The 22,622-nt window shown below is 46.2% G+C and overlaps 1 long non-coding RNA gene across 1 annotated transcript; it reads right to left on the minus strand.

Annotated features, from left to right (window-relative positions):
* Nucleotides 1-481: 481 nt before the first annotated feature.
* LOC144166007 (uncharacterized) lies at nt 482-22,280 on the minus strand. The gene is made up of 5 exons (XR_013321546.1): nt 22,191-22,280; nt 21,714-21,922; nt 21,380-21,631; nt 20,210-20,284; nt 482-613 (listed from the first exon to the last, which is right to left on the minus strand). It is a non-coding gene; the product is annotated as an uncharacterized LOC144166007 (long non-coding RNA).
* Between the last annotated feature and the right edge of the window lie 342 nt (nt 22,281-22,622).

Raw genomic sequence — 22,622 nt, forward strand, 5'->3', positions numbered from 1 at the left:
GGAAGTCACATATTTATTCGTTATAATAACGCTAACCGAAACAATTGGTCGGACAGAATTATGTCAACCCAAAAATAAGATACATATAAAAATGAAATATATATAAATATGAACTAACAAAATCACAAATATGGCTATTATACATCTCTATATACGAAGAACGATGGAAACGCGAACAAAAATATATTTTAAAAAATCCAACTGTACCCTATGCGTTACATATGAAAAAAAGTACCCTATTGATACGGTTAAGACAGTTAACCGCTACAATTGCGTAGATGTGCAACATGGGCGAAATCAACAAAATGAAAAGTTTAAAAGAAATAAACAACCCAACATTTTCCCCTACTCATAAAATCTGGCTATAAAAATCGTAACAAAATCATGTGGTTTAAGAATTTTTGGCATTAATAGAAAATTCTATGAGTTTCTGCGAATTCTTTCCGTGCTGTCAAGCTCAGGTTCATTTTTTGTCTACTCACATGGTGCTGCACTGCATCAAGGTCACGGCACCTTTGAAATAATCCGTATACTCGACCAACACTTGTGTGTCTTTGTTGATGTCAATATTTAGGCCTTCAAAATCCCTTTTAAGCATCTCGGTTATTGGAAGCTGGTAGGGAAGAAATAATTATATGTACTCAATTTTAGTTTTGTGCACACAAATAATGTAACCATGCCATAGCAGAGCGTGTGTACGCATGTATGCATGAACGTAGGTATCTACAGGGCCGTCCGCTCTTGGTGCAAACACGGGGCAGCGTGGCCGTGCTCCGCGCAGCGCCAGCGCACGCTAAGCGGCGCAGGCGCACAGGGGCTTGGAGACGGGGCTTCGGGTCGTCGGCTAAAGCTCCGGAGCCAACGTGCTTGGTTTGCTGTGAAGCCCGCCTAACCCTCGGCATGCTTGTAACGGCTTAGCGCGGCGCGACCGCGTAGCGGGAAAGCTCACTTCCCTCCCTGCGCCGCGTTGTGTGGTTTCTGCGTACAACTGCACGCTTCCTTTTTTTCATTGTCACGACCTAAGTTAAACTGCCACGATGTGCTGCGCCCAACCTTTAGGGGGGAACATTTCCGTAATATGCCTTCATCCGGCATCATGACAACTCGCCGATACACGAATAGAAAACGCTGGAGCATTTCATTGTAAGATAGCCCTGACGTGGCAGTCCTCGGATGATCTCCAGTTTCGCCTGATGTCACTGTCATGGAAAATGTCTGGGGCAACATGGGGATTGTTTGAGCCCGCCGACCCCCCCGTGCCCTCTCAGCGGGCGCGCTGTGGCTATTGTCGAGGAGGAGTGGAAGCGGCTTAGAGCAAACAAAAACTGCTGTCGGTCCCTATTCTCCAAACATAATGCCGGCTGTGATGAATTGGGGGGGAGGGAGGGCATTTTCAACTGAGCGTAGGGTATTACCGAAAGTTCACGCCAGACGCGAAACACACTTCGCACCAGTAAATCGTCAGTGGCCTCAGCGTCAATACAACTTTTGTTGCTAGTTGACAGCTATCCTTGTGGTTCTTTACACTTGTTGCCTTTGCTTTGCGTTACATTCCTCCTGACACGAGAAAGATCTGTGCTGGTGCAAAACCTTCAGCGGAGACCAGGAGATTTACTGACCCGTTATCAGGGGTTTCAGCACTGTGATTAATACATCGTTGTTCAGCCTGCTTAATAGGGCAAGAATTGCCTTTCATACAAACAAGCACTTGCAATGTGGACTGAAGATATTCTGATTTTTTTCATATTTACGCCGCTTGTTGTCGATTTTCATGAGTTTGTTGGTCACATTTGAAGTCGCATTGAGCAATCCACGTGCTTTTTCGATCTAGACTGAGCATATGAACACTCCGACAAAAGCAAAACCAAGCCAGACCCCATATCCGGGCATATCGCCATCCGCTTTAGAGAGCACACGAGGAAAATAAAGCTTTTTTCCATGACCCCCTTTACTTCCAGAGTGCAGTCAAGTCCTGAAAATGCCCCACTACGGTGGCTGTGTGGTTAGGGTGCTTGGCTATACTGAGTCAGAAGACCCATGTTCCATTCCGGTTGAAGGTTCCGCGATTCAATAGATACTAAATGCAAGAACGCGCGTCTGCTGCGAGATATCAGTGCCCGTTAAAACGCCTCGGGTGGTTTCCCAGAGCTCTCCTCTACAGCGTCTTGGTAGCCAGAGTCCTTTTGCGGCGTTAAACCCCATAACCCTAACCAAACCAGTACTGAAACTTTAGCAACACTACATGCATTTAACTGGGAACGTGGCACAGAAAAGAGTAAGTGCTCCGTTGTCGCACCCAGAAACTACACAACGCGCTGCAGTGAGGGAAGTGCGCTTTCCCGCTACGAGGTAGGGTTGCGCCAAGCCGTTACAAGCGTGCCGAGAGTTGGGCGTGCTTCACAGCAAACCAAGCACGGTGGCTCCCGAGCTTTGGCAGACGACATGAAGCCCCGCCTCCAAGCCCCTGTGCACCTGGGCCAGCTAGCTTCGATACGCAGCCGCGGCTTGTGCGGTGGCGCTGCGCGGAGCACAACCACGCTGCGCCGTGTTCACACCGAAAATAGACAAGCCTGTGCATGCATGCATGCATGCATGCATGCATACATACATACATACATACATACATACATACATACATACATACATACATACATACATACATGCATGCATGCATGCATGCATGCATGCATACATGCATACATACATACATACATACATACATACATACATACATACATACATACATACATACATACATACATACATACATACATACATACATACATACATACATTCATACATACGTACGTACGTGCGTGCGTGCGTGCGTGCGTGCGTGCGTGCGTACATACAATCCTGCAAATCAGATTAGATGATTGTTGATAGAAAGAGTGGTGAAAGGCAGCTATGCACGTATAAACACATGAAGCGGTATTCGGATTACTGGGAAAGCTGGGAAAGTTTATATCTTTCGTTGGATACTTGGATAATGTTCTACGCAAAACGCCGCCAGAAGGGGTCCCTACAATCTGCGATTCCAGAAGGAAGATGGAACCATTAATGACCCAATCATCCTTAGAAATAATGAGCACATATATAACGTATATGCTAACAAGGACCAGTTGGCGTGACCGACTGACTGATTCATCATTGCCGTGTCCAGATTTCCAGGTGATTAGCCTAGAAATTTCGGAAGCACATTCCTTCTCTAACGTAGACGCTCGTTCAGGCGAGAATTTTTGATCCTGTTCGTGGGCATTGAATCGTGTCCGTAAATTAATAACCGAGCGAAACAGAAAACTAAATTTAACGCTCCAAGCCAAGCATTAAATGACACGGAGCATGATGCCGACCTTGAAGACGTCATGAAAAGAAAAGAATTTTGTGTAATTTGAGCGAACTAGCGCTTCGTAACTCACTCAACTAAATTCTGGCGCGTAGAGACGACTCTGTAGCTAAAAAAAAAAAGGGCCCATCTCCCCGCGAGGGGGACTCCAGTAAATGCGTCGCATAGGGGGTGGGTGTATTGCGTTAACGTTTAGTGTTTGGAGAGTTGGTGGTAGTGAATGCGTTGTATCAGCAGCAGCTTGACGTAGTTTGAATGAGTTAAGGATATAAAGCGCGTTCGTAGCCTTTCATTCTGTGTCGGTTTTGTGGTGCAGTGGGAAGAGCACCATGTACCTCGCGTTCCGCCCACAGGTAGTGAATTCGTTGTATCAGCAGCTTCTTGACGTAGTTTGAAGGAGTCAAGGATGTAAGGCGCGTTCGTAGCCTTCCATTCTGTGTCGGCTTTGTGGCGCAGTGGGTAGAGCACCATGTACCTTGCGTTCCGCCCGCAGGATCGTGGGATCGAAACCAGGCGCCGGTAAGTATTATTTTTTATATAGTGTAGGGGGAGGGGTGCGGACCTGTTGTTGAGGACGAGGAGGGTAGCGTGATCCGGGAGAGGAGGAGTGGGGGAGAGGGCGCACCTGGAACGGCTGTTGCGGACGCCGAGGCACGCCAACGCCGGGAGACATCGTGAGTTAAAGAAACGCTCTGCATTTAAAATAGAAAATATTGGAGAACTTTTAAATTTCGAGCTACACGACGTCAGCAATGACGCATTAGAGAGAACCGTAAAAAACTGGCTCTAATCCACGCTGTGAAGCTGGTTGGAAAGCAAAGCTTTAAACGGCACCCACAACAACTGCCCATGCAACGTCACTTGAATTCATACACGAGGCTCTACAAAGAGTGGAACCGGAGATTCTGCCAGCCGTTACCTGGAATTCGCGGGGGCGGCGACTCCAACGCAGCAACAGCGTCGGCCACGGCCGGGCTAAAGCGGCGGATGCCGCCGTTTTAGGCCGGCCGTGAGTCGGGGAGAAAGAAAACGGAGAGAAGCGTCTTTCGAAGGGTGAGACAGCGGAACCTAGCTACCCTGATGTGCTAGCTTGGGGCTACACCACCTCGCGACACAAGCACAGACACCGAAACAATTCGGCGCGTGAGCTTAGTGATTCCCATTTATACCGATTTACACTAGTTAGTTTAGTAAGTTTGAGAATTGCGAGAAAGCTTAGGGAACTTTTACAATCGCTATTTATTAGAACCAGTTGCTACTTTCGCCTTTTGTAAAGCTCTTAAAACACAACTGAATTGATATTCACCAATTTTAGAAAACGAAGTCCCGTTCGTGGCAAGCAGTGCGCAAAAGGCAGAGTTTCTCAAGCGGCCTGATGTCTGTATGTAGTTTGTACATTTTGTTTTCCAGCCCTGTAAACCAATCATTAACGTATTTTTGCCGTACGACCACTTAATTCCGTCGGGTGCGGGTTACCCTGGAGGTGCTGTCGAACAAGTTAATCGAGTTGTGCGAAGACAGCGCGCAGTGGACACGAAGCTGCGCCAAAACCGGCCCAAAACAACCATCGCTAAAGCAGAGGACAAAACCGTACCGCCGACGCCGCCGCCGGCGAGAAGGCACTTCCGCGCGGGGTATGCTGGGTAAATTCGCCGCGCCATCTACAGTGTACTCCGTGGGCGAAACCCTACACCCTCCCCCTTCCACTCCCCCCCCCCCCCCTCACCCGCCGCCTCCGCCGCGTTGGGAGTTTGTTGTTCCGCACTCCACGAAAGAACTGTTGGCCGGTACAGCTAGAAAACTTTGCTTCAAAGAACAGAATTAACGGCACCTCAGCAGTCAAGAGACCCGATTAATCAGAAATAGTCGCATTACTACAGTTGCACACTCATATTTCTGGGCGTCGGCTTTAGTCGGTGGGCACCAATCGCACCAGCAAGTTTGTATGACGTCACGTCAGCCTGGCAAACATGGGCCGCGTAAGGCGCCCCTGTTTGATCGGTTTTCATTAATATATATCTTAGTTTTTGGAATTTTGCGGAAAATTCGGCATCGTTGTTACGTGGTATGCAGGGTTTTCAATGAACCAAGCTTGTAATTTCCCTTTTTTAAATAGAGTACCTTATCTACAGGTCTGCGCAGAAGTAAACGGAGCACGCGAGCGGTATCCGAACTAGAGTTCCGGTATATCACTCCCTTGGGGGAGCTATATACAGAAACTGTAGGCCGAACTGTATCGCTGCGACGCGTATGGGCGCCGAAGGGAGCCAAGGAGCGCCGGTCATGGCCTCTGTGGTAAGACGGGCAGAATGAAATGTTGTGTAATGGAATGGGGTATGTTTCTAGTAAGGAAATCTGGGTGGCTGAGTGGGCTCGACAGCGTCAGGCGTTTTCTGTTGGAGCCATTTCTTGCAGTCATACCCCTCGAGGGGGACCACAAAACCGCAGGAGAACTTATTAGCAGTGCTGGGCTCGTCTCTTTTCCTTACCGCGGTGCTCGGTAGGCCCGCAGTCAACTGCTCTCGTACCACAAAGTCTAAGAGCATTACCGTCTCTCCCGCCGCCGCCATCCACCTGCCCTCACATCTCTCACCAACGCTAAGGGAGCGCCTCTGGCGACTCCTCCAGACCAATTCCCGCGTCAGTTGTTCCCTCCTTCACAAGATCCATTCCTCTCAGTTCTCGTTCCGCAACTCTCCCCTCTATGACTCCCTCGACACTTTCATTCACGCCATGTGGGCCTGTCCTCACAACCCGTTTCCCTACATCTGTAGCATCGAGCAGTGGGAAGAAGCACTAGGAAGCTCGCAATCAGAGCTACTGATCGTTGACCGACCCTCAACCGTCGCTCCAGCCTTGGGCCGGCATCCACAACGCGTTCCTACGCTAATTTGCTCGGAAAATGGTGATTTCTCTCCGACTCTCCCTCCGTATATGGTCATGCTTCATTTCGCAGAAGGCAATGTGGAGACGCCAGCTTACATAAATAAAGCTTCCACCGATCTTTTTAAAGTTGGCTTCACTCCTAAGCCCAATGGTGTTTTTAGAAGACATTTTTTTCAGGGGCAATATCAGCCGTCTTATATAAGATGTGAAGGCCGTAAGACCGTTTGTATGTGTTTATGAATTAATCTTCCACACTTGAAACCGGTTTGTTTCAAAACGGAAAAACCTGCTTCGGAAGCTGCGTGATACGATACCACACGCGAATGTCATAAAGCCCAGCCACAGAACAGCTCCACTCTTAAAAACAGCTTGTTACTCTGCACCAGCACGAAACTAGTTTTAATTACGTCCATATTTGGGAGGGTGCGTGAACAAAAATGGACAACGTCTGGAGTCTTGACTATTCTGGATAACTTTGGTTTGGATATTTACGTAAGGTCACGTTATAAAGCTTACCATTGCGATCTTGTAACTAATTTAGGGGGCTTTACTTTTATCAGGGTCCTTCAGTGTTTCCTGGTTTTACTTTTATTATTTGTTATTTTGGGGGTTTTCTATGTACTCTTTTGTTATAACATTTTTTATTCTTATTTTTGTGCTCCGTCACGAGTCTGCGACGCCACAAGGAAGCTGATGAACACTCACGACGTCACGTTCAAGCACAGGCCAGATTTTGTAGGCGCCGTTGCTTGTCACCATCCGCCTAGGCTGGGTATCGCCATGCTCGGCGCCTACATGAGCACGTTTGAACTCGAGGACATTGTCTTCTGTAGGTGATGGTTCAGCAGTTCAACATGTAGTTTTTGTAAACAATTTAGACGCAAAAATTCAAGTCAGCGCGACTTGAAGCAGTTTTTGGGTGATAGCTTCATATACCTTGGCTGCCAATGTGAACGAGGGCGTATTGCAGCTCCTTTGGGCACGTGCGACACTTGTTTAGATCCTTGCTCCTCAGACAATCTGTTAGAAACACACAATTCGCCAGCGTTCTCTGCCCCTTCGAACCCCCTTCGAGATATTTGCCCCCTTCGAATGGGTGCGGATGTGAAGGACTGCGTACTGCCGTTCCGAGAATAGCTTTTGCGCAGCCGAGGTGCATCTCTCCTGAGCTCACGCCATGAGATCATTCGTCACAAAGCCAATAGGTTTGAATCGGAGACCAACATTCCGCCCGCTAAACATAAAATTACAAATTTTATAAACCATTGGCAGTATTCTTTCCGTCCGAATGGCAAATGGATTTTATTCATTTACAGAGAAGCTGGATATTTCTCGATTTCCCCATATAGCGCGCGCGGAGAAATTGGCGTAGGACGGAAATTTTAAAGGAGGGAGTTGGTTACTGCAAACAGCTGTAACTTTTGTTTCATCAGAACTATGAGAGAAAAAATATATATGACAAACAAACGGCTGCTAAGATGAGTGTGTATTTACATCAAGCTGTATTTATTTGTTCTAATTTACTTAGTTCACGGTGAAGTCATAAATGTCGTTGAAGTCCCGTCTGCGTTCTATACTTCGCGGTTTATAGAGGGAATATGGTTGCGGAAAACTACTGTAACTGTCGTTTTTTTTTTTCAAAACTACTCCGAAACAAATAATACAAAAATTATCAGCTAAGAGTACTCGAAATATATGCCGAGTTTAATTCACTTCTTATAAATAAGTAGTTCTCGGTGTGGGTGTGCGTGTTACAGAATTCTCGCCTGCTCTCAATACATGGTCGTCTACGGCAGGGAAACGGACCGCTCCATGTTTGTGCGCTAGAACAAAACTTGCGTCCTTCGAAGTTTCATTCAGCTAATAGCCCAGGAAGTGTGCTCAATCAAAAATTGCAAAACAATCTGTTTTATTCGTCTATTCCTTGGAATTATCCCTGCTTCGCTAATTGTCTTTCTTCACAGAGTCGAAGGGGATCACTAGTTTTTTTATGTCGTTTTTGTGCGCTTTGTTACCTGAAGGGTCACCCCACTTTTCGCGATATGATCGCCTTACATACAGTGATACCTCGTTAACTCGAAGTCGTAAAATCCGTTAACATTTCGAGATAACCGGAGTTTAGAGTTAAGCTAAATGCTGAAAATTAGTGGTCGGGGAACTGATATGACAGCTAGTGCTTCAACAACATCTACACTACACAGAGAACAGTCAGGAAAACCTCCTTCATGCACTTTCAGGGTCTTGGGTCCAGCCGTAGTTTGACCTACCGATAAACATTTATTTGCTATCGCAAAAAGCAGGCATTCGTAAATTGTTTATTAAAGGAACACTGCAAATATAACACATGTATTGATTGTCTGCCCTAATTTGCGTAATGTCTTCTTCTTGTTCAACAATGTTGACAAATATGAACAACACCGGACTCAGACGTTTAGATTTGGATGTGAGTATATAAGACTATTTCGCAGCATCTGTGTTGCTTTGGCCGGCTAGCTGAAACGACAGACAGACAGACAGACAGACAGACAGACAGACAGACAGACAGACAGACAGACAGAAAGACAGACAGACAGACAGACAGACAGACAGACAGACAGACAGACAGACAGACAGACAGACAAAAATTTTCCCGGTCAAGTAGCCCAAGAAAGACTATCGTCTTTAATAAAAAAAAAACCTGATCACCAGCGCACAAGGCGCGCCACCCATGGGCACCATGGTGACGCACAGGTTATCACTACCACAGTTGCTTGACATGTTAGATAGGGAACCACCGCAGGGGCTAAAACGTCAAATTTGCCGTTGACTACCACGCTCGGCCCGTAGTTGGAGCTAAGCGTTCACTCGGAGACCTTATCAGCTTCCTGTAGCGTACTTTGCCTTGTGTTGTCTCTGTAAAAATTTCGAGATATCCATGGTTCCCAGAAAAAAAAATGTTTCGAAATAAAGGTTGGAAAATACATACCACCTATGGGAGGCAAATGCACGGCGAGACAAATGTTCAACTTGTCCGATTTTAAGGGTATGCGAGTTCAGTTAACGAGGGTTTACTGCATTTGTACCTAAAATCGAGAAAGACACAATGCCGTCTGCCGCTTTTTCCTGGGAGCAACCTGGAGCACATAGCCACTAGAACTGGTAATAAAGAAGCAATATTCTTGTTTGGCCTGAACTATGTTCCAGTGAGAGGCACAAATGGGATATGAAAACTGAGCTTCAGGTACAAAGGACGACAAGGTATAAATTACGAAGACGATGCTGCTGAGAGTGCCACATGGCGTCAGGCCCGAAATTATAAAATACTGCACTGAGGGTACTTCTCAACAAGAAATACGCCGAACTACCAGAAGATCCATGACAGCGGTCAACCGAATAATACAGGCATACTGGGAGAAGAACGGCCGAATCGACGACGCCCCGAAACCCGGAACACGCCGTTGCACTTCCGAGGAATTATACAGGGTGTCCCAGCTATCATGCACCAAGATTTAAAAAAAGAGTAAAGGCGTAACTCGAAAGAAACCATGTGCATAATGTTTGCAGTACTGTGAAGAAGCGGACAGTATTTTTTTCTTTAATGAGACTTAATTAACTAATTGTAATTAATTATCTAACTCGAGAAATACTGTCCGAATCACTAAAGTGTCAATGAGGCACTTGTAGGTAACCACGAGGGGCATCTAACTGCGGTATTTTCAGCGATGAACTAATTGCGTACACATTTATTCTGACTGATAAAAGAAACCCGCGAAATATGAAAAATGCCACGTGACGGCGCCTCCGCGCGCACCGTAAAGCAACGCCCTCAAACAGGCTGCCTCTAAGTAAGCCAGAATGAAATAGACAAAAGAAAGAAAGATGAAATCGCGACCGAGTTTGTTCCTTATCTGCACACGCGTCCCGCGAATCTGGCTGCTGCTGCTCCTTCCATGCATGCTATTATCAAGGTGATGCGCTGTCTCTTCGGGCGGGTAACACGTGAAGCAGTTGCTTTCAATCAACTTTGTTTGGGGACGCTGCTTTACAATGCGCGCGTAAGCGTCGTCACGTGGTATTTTTCATATTTCGCGGGTTTCCTTTATCAGTCAGAATATATGAGTACGCAATTAGTTCGTCGCTGGAAATAGCGCAGTTAGATGCCCCTCGTGGTTACCTACAAGTGCCTGATTGACACTTTAGTGATTAGGACAGTATTTCTCGAGTTAGATAATTAATTACAATTAATTAATTAAGTCTCATTAACGAAAAAAATACTCTCCGGTTCTTCACAGTACTGCAAACATTATGCACTAGGCTTTCTTCGAGTTACGCAATTTCTCTTTTTTTAAATCTTGGTGCATGATAGCTGGGACACCCTGTATATGTTGATCATTGCAGCTGTCACGGAAGATGCCTTCCAAACAGCAACGGAAATTCGCGATACCCTGCCCTTAGTTATCGGCGAAGCCACAATTCATAAAATTACTACAAATTAAAAAAAATTAGCAGTGGCTTGCCTCGGCTGTGCCAGGATATACGTAGCCTGAGCTAAGGTTCAGCTGGTTATTCTTAGCTTTCTTGGTTGTCTAGGATAGCTTGATTATCATGCATACTGCTGCTTCAATGACACACACATGGTATACGCGTTATGTGACACATGTATATTTATCAAGCGGCTCCGGCGCAGCGTCACCAATAGAACCAGCCTGTGGAACCAGCTAAGCTGGTTCCACAGGCGCACACCGGTGTTGCTGCGACGCACGAGCCATCAGTTCCACGCCCGGCCACCCCCTCGCATGATCATCAAGTGGACCGGGCCGTCACGTGTGGAACAAAAGTCGGCGAAGACGCTCGGCGCGTGGAGTGTGTGAGAGACGCCGGGCAGCGAGCAACGTCCTGTGCGCCGTGTGACGTCACTGCTCCTCGCGCATGCTCAGCACGGCTCTCCGGGAGCCACGCGAAACTGCTCAACCTCGGCCAGTGTAGCTCATGCTACAAAAATTAAAAACATTGAGAAAGGTTCTAGGGCCTGCACATTTTAGAACGGCCTTTATTGCTCCCGCGGAAATGTCTTCTAGCAGTGCAATAATGCCAAGCAATAAAGCCACCTTACAAAATATTGTGTGAGCTCGGTCGTTGGAAGCTGACTTTCCCACGTAGCCTGTCGCGCAGTGAAGCATATCCACTTACGAAGGCAGTATGTTGACAGAAGACGGCTGTAACTTTCGTGTTATTGAGTTCACAGTGAATTTGTAAGTGACACAGAATTACTATCTGCTGTCGATACATGACCAACTGCGGAGAGAGTATGCTTACAGACAATGGCTGTAATTGTTGCTTTACGGAAACTCTGCTGGAACAAATTATACGACTATTAGTCGCTAAAACGATTCTAACATTACGCACCACAGTTCCGCTGCTCATCCCTGTTCACAGAGTGGAAGAGCAGTGAATTCTTTTAACGGTGCATGTCGAAGCACCAGTGCATTAATAATAACATCACCAAAAAGGTTAATTGAAAGCTCTAACCTTTCCTTAACTAATAGAAGGTGCTCGTTCAAAATAACAACCTCCCGTTAGCAGGACTTCGGCGATGTTATACTTTATATAGCGCAACAACGCACGTTTCCGAGCGGGCGTAGGTTCATGCAGCTCAACAGCGGCGGATACGGTCGCCGCTCATTGCTGCGAGCGGCAACGAACGCACCTCTATAGCCTGGCGCTGTCCTACGGAAACCGTCGCGGCCAGTATGATACGCCAACAGAGCGACGATTAAACGTATCAGATAGCGCGGCGAGGACACCACGACCGCACCACAGGGCGGCCTCTTTAGCATCCACCGTGGTCCCGCGTAATTCGCAACAACAGCGCCAAATCCTCCCCTAGTAGTACGTGGCGTCTGAAAAACGTTGTACTTATCGTCATGGCAACGAGTGGCGAGGGGAGAAAGGAGGTTGGTGACGTCGCGGACGCTGCTGACGTCATTTTTCCCGTGGCAGCCAGGCCGGGCTGCCGCGCGCCGGCCCTTGAAACCGACGCTGGCCCAACTTTCGCGCCTGCCGCTGCCTCATGGACCGCTCGGCAATGATACTAGGCGCGAAAGTTGGACGAGCGGCGGCGATGTCTCCAAATGGCCGCTGCCCGTCGTTTGTTATGTGTGAAGTAACGTGTTTAATAATTGAACGAAGAAAACATGTAGGTTATAGTATGTTTTCTGGTGTCGAATTGTTGTCTTTGTGGCGATATTAATTGGAGTGTTACACAAACATTCTTTTTGCTTTGCGTTTATTCAACATTCATATGAGGACGTCTTTGATTCGAAGTCATGAAAACAAATGTACTACAATCATATATTTCACATACATTTTTTGTACACAGTATAAGATTAAGCAAAAATATGACATATGCAAATTTGGGGATACAATATTGTACAATAGGAAAAAAACGTGCTACATACACATTTACAATAACATGGTTAGGCGGGCTAGTTGGTATTCTGAATTCATGGCTGTAACTTTTGCGCAACTTTAGACGGACACAGATACAGGTCTTCGTGTCCCTTTTTGTATCTGCCTCCGCCTAAAGTTGCGCAAAAGTTACAGCCATGAATACACATTTAGGTACACAATACTTGATTACGAAAGAAGAACTCCGAAAGTTCTAGTCCCTACAGAGATTTTTTTTTTCGCGCACACCTCGGCAGGAGAAGAAAAGAACTTGAAAGTTCCACTCAGTGTATACTTATTTCTTGGGCTCACCTCGAGACAGGAATGTTCCTTAGACATTAAAAAAAATTCGTTTCAGTTCAGAGACACAATAATTGGAAACCTATATGTTAAACGAAAGCACGCACACGTATGCTTCAAGCCCTGCCTTTCGGGTGAGTTAACGCAAACTCTGAAAGAAAGCGTTGAACAGCCCATTAACCTGCATACACTTCGGAGAAATCATGTTCACACCAATCAAAATGCAGCCATAAAAAACTGTTGCAACACAATGACCGCACTGTAGACACTCATTGCTGGATTATATCTACGCACAAAAACAATGCGCAACTATGTGCACGTCGTAGAACACAGAACACACATCGAACGCACCCATCTTTTCTTTTAATGGCGCGTGAATGAACAGTCTGCTTACCGCGGGTGGGAGGGAAGGCTGGGGGGAGAAGACACCCAGAAATAAAAGCTTCCCTATATTGTAAGCCGCAGATATCAACCAGGTGTTACAAGCTACCCTCTAGCTCGGGCAGCGCCTCTTTTCTTGTCCGATACGGCATGACCATTCTAACTTCAGAACTATGGAACACCAAACCCACTCGCGATAAGATGACAAGGCGCGGGCGCGCAGTTTAGATTGAACAGCAAGCCGGCAATGCTACTTGGTTTTATTTATTTTTTAATGAGCGAAACGCTTGCAATGGCGGATGCAGACAACGCATGTATTTCGGTTCGGCCTTCCACTGCTTTATGTGAAAATCGACTTGCACTGAACACTGCGGTGTTACGTCAGGTTTTACGGAGCACTGAAGCAACGCTTGGCAGTAGTTTCGCCGCAAATATACGTTTTGGAGCAAGACGGCGGAGGAAAAAATGCTTAGGGCGCAGCACCTCCATGCCACCAATCGCTGTGGTAGTAGGTACGCCGTGAAAGGCAAGAAGCGCGTACAGTTGAGCTTGCCTTCTTTGTGAGCAGGTGCGTCGTGATGACATTGGATGGATTGAGGAGAGTCACCGGAGGAAACGTCCAATGAAGTCGCAAACCATCCTAGACTTGGGACCCAAACCTAGACTCATACCTGCTGCACGAAACAACAAAAAATACCTTGATAAGTATACTGAATCTACATTCTAGCAGTTACTAAGGCAATCAAAAGACGGCAATGCCACCACAAATTGGTCTGGCGAGCAAGAGTGTGCGTGCCAAAGACGCGTTTACTTCTACCAAAACTTTGCGTACTTGCACAGCTGGGATATATTTGCACATTAGTTTCCACTCCAAGACGAGTGACATGTCTCATTAACTTCACGTTACATGCGCGAATTAATTTGAAAACAGAAGAGTGCAATCGGTCGGCTTTTAAGGAATTCACTATAACTTGTACAAAGCTAATTTGCTTACCTGTCGTCTTTGGAGAAGGCGAGAAACTTGGCCGAACTTCACCGCCCTGTGTTGCTGCACCACAGAGCTGCGCAGGAGTGGTAACGCTCCTTCCTCCGCTACCCCATATTTAGAATTCGAATGTATTTTATAATGCAGCGAAACTTTCAGCCCGTGGAGGCGTTTAGGCAACGCGCGCAACCCTTCGCACGCCGGCTCGCACACGCACGCACCGAACTGGCCCGCCGTGCGCGCCGAGAGAAAGAAAAAAAAAATATTGGTGCCGGTGAGCTGTTGCGCATGCGTGGGGAGGCAAGGAAGCGTTGACGGCGTGGAAAGAAAGAAACGCCGAGGGAAAGGGAAGGGCCACGCCGCAGCACCGTGCCGCTAGGATCGCCACAATTTCGGAAACCGAAACTAGCCAAAGTCGCCGACCAGTGACCGCACCCTCAGATCGCCGCTCCATGGTTCACGACGGCGCAGCGATGCAGTTCGGCCAGCACTCGCGTGCTCGGTTTACTTCTGCTCGTGCCTGTACATAACTTGATAATATACCAATTGCCTGCTATGTAACATCTGTCACAACACGAAGGCTACGAACAGCCGTCGCATGCCAGGGCGATCGGTGACGAAAACTGGTGACAGTGAAACCACGCCACCATTCGTTATCGTATCCCAGTGCCGCAATCATGGCTCTTTCTCAGGCTGTACTGGCGTCGATATCGAGGGCTGGCTCAACAAAGATGAGCGTGCCAGCACTCATAACAGGTGGTATTCGGCAGCATGTATGCTAGCCCTTGTAATAATTTAGATAAAGGTGACAACGAGGGCCTTGTTAGGACGCATAAGGAGAAGCTTTCCAGCTGAATGTCTTGCAAGCACAAACAGTAGGAATACTCAGCTAACCAGGAATTTGCCATCTAGCCGTACAAAAAGAAACTGGCGACGCGTACTCGAACTACTACCACCTTCATTTAGGATGTGATTTTCATCTGAATGAAGGCTGAGACATAGACGACAAAGTCGGAGAAAGTAGGACACGTTCTCAGGGATATTGGGCTGGTGTGCAAAGACTGCACCACTGCGAATGTCATAATTAAAAAAACGTCGGCAATTTGAGCAGACGACGGACACCGCATCACGTCACCGTTCATTCACCAGGCTCCACATCACTCCACTACGAGCTCTTCTTGTGAAGGCCCTAGCTGTACCCACATTAGTTCGCGGTGAAGCGGTGAATTTTATGAATTTATGCTCAGATTTTGGTCCTACCAAATTATAAATGAACCTACAAGGATTTCTGATACAAGCGCTACCACACTGGACCTTATTCTAACTACGTGTCCCGGTCTTATTCATTCCTTATTATTCTTGCCTGGCTTAAGCGATCACCTATTGATCAACTTTTCCCTCAAAGGTGTAATTCCTCATCCTCCGACAAAATCTAAATATATTCGAGACTACAGTAAGGCTGATTTTTCATCTATTAACCATGAACTTGCAAGTTTTTTGGACAGTTACATGCCTAACTTTTTCGAACGGTCCGTTGAAAGCAACTGGTCACTTTTCAAGTCTAAAATAGAGTACCTTATTAATGCGTATATTCCGCTGCGCGTAATTGCCTGTAAGCATCGATCCGCTTGGTTCAACGTATCGCTGAAACGCTTATCTAACAAAAAAAAAGCGGCTGTTTCGTAAAGCTAAAAGAAATGATAGCTTTGATTGTTGGTCCGCGTACCGCGCGTGCGCAGCCATTTATAAAAATGCGCTTAAGGATGCCAAACGTGTTTTTTTTTCATGATACCCTCCCTACGCTCCTTGTTGACAATCCTAAGAAATTGTGATGGTGCCGCAATCCCACCGTCTCAGTGTTCTGTTGTGTTAAACTCAGTATTTTCAAAATCATTTTCGCACTCCCCTGTTGTTGAAATGCCACATTTTGTTCAAGCTGATTTTCCTACTATGGATGCTGTACTCTTTGATTTGGATGGTGTGGTGAAATTGATTAGAAACTTAAAAATGTTGTCGTCATCAGGTGTAGACGGTATCAACGCAAAGTTTTTAAAAAATACTGAGATGTACTCGGCTGTGATATTATGCAATCTATTTCTTCAATGCTATATTTCGGGCTTATTACCTAACGATTGGAAGATCGGTAAAATTGTGCCATTATTTAAATCTAATGATCCATTTTCCCCCCTTAATTACAGGCCAATATCAATAACGAGTGTTTCTTGTAAGATTTTTGAGCATATAATATATTCTAATTTGGTTAAATTTCTGGAAGATAACTCATTTTTTACCCCTAAGCAACATGGATTCCGTAAAACATTTTCTTGTGAGACTCAACTTATTTGTTTCGTACATGACATTGCCACTGCTCTTGATAACGGACATTGCATTGATAGTGTTTTTATTGATTTTTCAATGGCTTTTGATTTAGTTAATCATCAATTACTTTGCATGAAGTTAAGCAAACTAAATATTGATCCACACATTCTTTCTTTGATTGAAAATTTTTTATCTAATAGAACTCAGTTTGTATCTGCCAATGAATTTGATTCGCCACTCTCTTTAGTGACATCAGGGGTACCACATGGTTCCGTGCTGGGTCCTTTGCTTTTCTTGATTTATGTTAATGACTTGTCTTCAGTAGTTACTTCAAACATTAGGTTGTTCGCAGACGATTGCGTTATTTATAGAACTATCACTGCAGATTCTGACACTTCCATACTTCAGAGTGACCTCCATAACATTACTGCATGGTGTAACACATGGAAAATGCGTTTAAATACTAACAAATGCAAATCAATCAGATTTTCACGTAAGCCTGATACCTCCAATATTTACGACTACTATATCCAGGGCTCTAAACTAGAACTTGTTGCTTCATATAAATATTTAGGAATTCATATTACCAACAACCTTTCTTGGCAACCTCATGTAAATTTTGTTGTTAATAATGCGAACCGTATGCTTGGGTACTTACGACGAAATTTCTCTATGCGCCTTCACAGCTTAAACTACTGTTATATAAAACTTTAATTCGGCCTAAACTTGAGTACGCGTGTTCGGTGTGGGATCCTCATTATGATTATCTTATTAACTTGTTGGAAATAATTCAAAATCGTAGTGCACGCTTCATCCTTTCCAACTATGCTCGGACATCTAGTGTTTCTGCTATGAAACGAACTTTACACCTTCCCAACCTAGCCCTACGCAGAAAAATTGCCCGTTTGTCAGTCTTTCATAAAATTTATTTTTCAAACGCATACCTCAAAACTGAACTTCTTTCTGCGCCATCATATGTATCATCCCGTATTGACCATCGCCATAAGGTACACATTCCCCACAGCAACACTAACTTATTTTTTTCCTCTTTCATTCCCAAAACTGCTAACGAATGGAATCACCTGCCCCCTGCAATAGCTAGTATAATCGATGTACCTTCATTTAAGATTGCCATCGAAAAATACTTTTGTTCCTTATAATTGCATTTATGTTATTGACTCTGTTGTGTATACTACCTTGCATTTTTTGTTGTCCACTATTGTTTTGTTATGCTTGTCCCCAATGTTTTGTTTCACTTTTGTTTTTGTTTTCTGGTGATCATGCCAGTGACCACTCCCTTCTGTAACGCCCTCTGGGCCTTGAAGGTATTGAAATAAATAAATAAATAAATAAATAAATAAATAAATAAATAAATAAATAAATAAATAAATAAACATCTGCTCCCAGTGGTGAGGGAGGGAACGGGGGGGGTACGGGTCTGCGGGGCATTCGCAGAAAGAATGGTAGTGAGTGTCGGGTGCCCCGGAGGCTGGACAGGTAGGGTAAGTAAAGAGGTGTGGATGACTGTGTATCAATTGTGTTCTGTGTGGGAAGGTGTGTGTTTGTAGGATGCGCAGCATGTGGCCCGCCTCCGGAGAGAGGTGTGGTGCGGGGGTGGGTTTCGGCGGCGGAGAAGGCGGTAGTGCAGGGCAATATCCCTGTATTGCAGGAGGGAGGTTGGTTTGCCTGCAGGGGCATCGCGTGTAGGCGTAGTGAAAATGGCGACCCGGCGAATTAGTTCGCGAGCACGTACATGCACCACTTCATTAGCGCCTACGCCTGTGTGGGCTGGTGTCCACAGCAGGGTCACGATGTCGGATGGAGGATTTTCGGAGAGAATATTTCATGCTATGGGAGAGATGTTACCGCGAATAAAATTGCGGATGGCCTGCTGACAGTCAGAGAGGATGAATTGGGGGGTGGGGCGCTGGGTGAGCGCGAGGGAAATGGCTGCCTCCTCCGCCGTGGTTGTGTTGCTAGTTCGGAAGGTAGCCGCTGTGTTGTTTGGTGATGTGTGTTGGCCAACAACAGCTACACAGTGGGCAGATTTGTGAGGGTAGGGGGTGGCATCAGTGTATAGTGTGCATGGTGATGATGGGTATAGTTTGGCGTGGGCGTTGGCTCGTGCTAATCGGCGGGCTGCATGGAAAGTTGGGTGCATGTGGCGAGGAACTGGGCGGATTCGGATGGTGTTACGGATGTGAGGTGGAATGGGGAGTGGCGGGATTGGGATGGTGGGTGGTAGTACGTTAATAGAGTTGAGAATGTAGTGCCCTGTAGGGGAGAATGCGAGGCGCGTGAATTGGGAGACGCGGTGTGCGTCTAGGTACTCCCGTGTGGTGTTGTGTATGCCGAGGTCGAGTAAGCGATGCGTTGGTGCGTAGGGGGGAAGCAGGAGTGTATGCCTATACGTCTTCCGGAGGAGGGCATCAAGTGAGTCGAGTTGGGTAGATGTAAGGTTAAGGTATGGTAGGGGGTACAAGATACGGTTAAGTAGAACACTGTGTACGATACGGAGGCCGTCCTGTTCCGTGATGCCGTGGTGTTTGCTGGCGATCCGTGTAATGAGATGCGTTGTTTGGGCAACGTATTTCTTTACGTGTTGAAGGGTTAGTGCGGGTGATCTGTTGTGTGTTAGGGTGAGGCCTAAGACTCTAAGTTGCTGTGTGTGGGGTATTGGGTCAGAGCGTATAAAAAGTTGGATGGGGTGTGGAGGGGGCACGCTGCGAGGGGGCGTGAAAGTTAGGAGAGCAGATTTTTGTGGAGAGCACTGGAGCGTTAAAGGTTCGATGTCTAAGACTTGGTTGAGGCCGTGTTGGAGTGTGGTTTCAATGTGTTGGTCGGAGCCAGAGTGGACCCACAGGGCAATGTCATCTGCGTACAGTGTGCTGCGTAGTGTGGGTATGGTGAGGAGAGAGCGGGCAAGTGGGATTAGGGTGAGGTTAAAGAGCGTGGGCGAGAGGACCGCTTCTCGTGGCGTTCCGCGGTCTGGCATGTGGAAAAGATCAGATTGGACATGGCCAAAACGGATGGTAGCAGGACGTTGTGTAAGAAAGTTATAGATATAGTGATAGAAGTGTAGGCCTAGGTTTTGGGCTCAAACTGCCTGAAGTATGCTATGATGTGAGACATTGTCAAAGGCTTTTTGAAGGTCCCGTGATCGAATAGAGGTGTGGTCTTGTTGCGGAAGCTGTTGCTGGAAATCATGATGGTACTGTACAAGGGCATCTTGAGTGGATAGGTGGGGTCGAAAGCGATGCGTGCGCCGCATACGACAAATCCGGTATTATAGTTGTGTGCGGTTACCGAACACAAGTGGAACGGAGCTTCGACGCTTCCCCCATAGAGAATATACACATAGGTAAAAGGATTTTGGAACCTTATTTTGCGTGCTTTACGCTCAATCTTAAAGCAGCAGCATTTGTTTTGGCTGGTTCGGATAGTACCGGGAAATGCCAGCTATGTGTCTGCCATATAGGCAAACCTCTTGAAATTCAATTCAATCGGCCACGCAGAAGGCGCAAAGGTCACTGCAACAAACAAAAATCAACGCACGGTGCACTTACCTTATTGCCTAGGACAGTTTCCAGCTCCAAAAGGCTCATATTTTTTGTATTGTTATCTCTCGCCTCGCTGGCCAACTGAAAAACAAACGATAACAATCGTTACTTTAAGGATATTAACAAAACGCCCCCGCAATCATGTTTAATGCCAATGGAGGCTGGTATATCACCGCTAAGCATGCTCTATTAAATGTTTATTTGTATTGTGATGCCAGCTGCACTGAAAAATCGCATTACACAGAAGCGTAATTCATCTGCCAATGTTATAAATATACGTTCATGTTCAATTTGCAACTTTCACCTTTTTGAGTTCATTATATAGCGCCATTAATCGAAGTCAATTTTATCACAGGGGTGAAGATGCCGTAATGTTTTTGCACAATACGCCATTACACTTTCTCTAGCATTCAGGCAACTGCCTACAAGTTCGTTTTTAGATGCGACGCTGAGAGGAGCATCTCTTCATCTCTTACCAGCGGCCCTGTCCTTCCTGCGTCATCGTTGTACGCGTCCGCACAGCTCCGTCTCTCCTCCGCTCACCCCCTCTCCTCTCGCCATGATAGCGCGCCCTGCCGCCCTCTCCCCCAACATCTGTGGCGTGCGCAGTGCGGAGCGCTCTCACTCCGCTGGTGGGCGGCGCTGCGCGCGGCGCAAGCGCTCTGTGCGCATGTGCAGCGCCCTCTCTCTCCGCGGTCTCCTTTCCTTCGGGCGCGCTGCGCATATAAGCGGAGTGCCATGCTCCGGCCGGTCTCTCAATCGACGGTCGTCCGCGCTACGCTCTCTCTCTCTCTCTCTCTCTCTCTCTCTCTCTCTCTCTCTCTCTCTCTCTCTCTCTCTCTCTCTCGCATTACCCGACGATTGCTCAAGCAATTCGAGTAATCGACCCAACGGAAACGCACAATGGAACCCCCTTCAGCGTCGCATCACACCAGGGTTCCCGCGAGGGGAGGTGGGCGTAATTTTTTTGGCTGAAGGTAGACTGTTGATTGTCGCTGGATGCAGGCGTTGAGATGTCTCGGCCGAATTATTCTCATTCAGAAATGTCCGAACGGAAGCTTGACTAGTTCACATCACAGTTTTTCCGGAGATTTGCCTTTTACGAGTTTTTTACTACATTTGTATGTACTATCAGTGCATTATTTAAATGATCACAATAATTAAATGTGAACTCACTTTTGAGAGGCCCTTCTCCAGCCGAATGATGCCATCTGCAACATCTCCCGCCTCTGTTTCACTGAACAATTCATTTATCAACATTATGGTATTTACGATGAAGTCTTTGTACGCTTTTTCATCTTCGGCTAACAAATCGTCGTAATATTTGTAATCCACTGTTGTAGAGTCCGAGGACTCTTCTTCGCCAGCCGTGACCGCGGAGGCGGATTCTTCCAGGTCAAATACGTAGAAGTCGGAAGGCTTGGTCAGCTACGAAACAGAACGTTCGAAATTAATTTAAATCGACTGTGATTTACGAGAGTTAAGGGCTGTGAAATAAAAGATAACTTACGAGAATGATGGGTTTACCATTTTTCTCGGATACGGAGTAAGAGAACACAGGACGAGGTCCGGTTTTCTTGAGAACGTCTATGTAATCTTCGCTTTCTCTCCCTGCAGGCATACTTTCATTATCTATATCGATTGGCCACGTTCTATTTGTCACGTTGTATCCAGCAACGACATTTATAATTGAGGTTTCTAGGGCGTCTTGGTTTCTGGCTTCATGGAAGAAAAATGTTGGAAATATTTTTAAGATTAGTAAAAAAATGTCTCCCCCTCATTACTATCTTTCTCACTTTTCAAAGAGAACGGATTTTACTGCCGTGCATTTAAATACTTTCTCATTCTTGCAAATCTAACTTTTCTGAGTTATACGGACAACAGACGTTCTTGGCATAGAAGTGAGCCCAGTAAAAATGTAATGTTTCACAAATTTTTGCTGTTATTTTCTAGTAAATAAAAGATACATAAAAAGTAGCACACTCACCCATATATCTGCAGGAATAAAAAGCGTGAAGCAATTTACTTGTTGCGTTCGATTCTTGTAATGGCTCCCAGAATTCCGTTAAGAGACCTGTGGCAGAACAACTTCCTCAGCGGGGACCTTATAGCAAATAAAAAAGGGGTGTGTAAAATAACCGATTTATACTAATGAGTAACCTTATTTACCAGCGGTGCTAATTTTGATGTTATTATCAGCATATTTAAAATGCTTGCTTGATTATTTCAAACAGTCTTGATGTTCAACGGGACGAACAAAATACATTCCAGGACAGGGCATGCTGTGACTACAATGCCTCGTACACTTTGACGTCAGGCATCGCTTATCGCACGAATGAGATCTTTTTTTTTTTACTTGACAAGCTGATGCCCAATATCTCCACACGAACCTAAAGCCTGCCCACGAGGCTGCGTCGGC

This window comes from Haemaphysalis longicornis, unplaced genomic scaffold, assembly GCF_048455015.1.
Source record: "Haemaphysalis longicornis isolate Haplotype H1 unplaced genomic scaffold, Haemaphysalis longicornis Haplotype H1 scaffold_155, whole genome shotgun sequence".
Taxonomy (NCBI): domain Eukaryota; kingdom Metazoa; phylum Arthropoda; class Arachnida; order Ixodida; family Ixodidae; genus Haemaphysalis; species Haemaphysalis longicornis.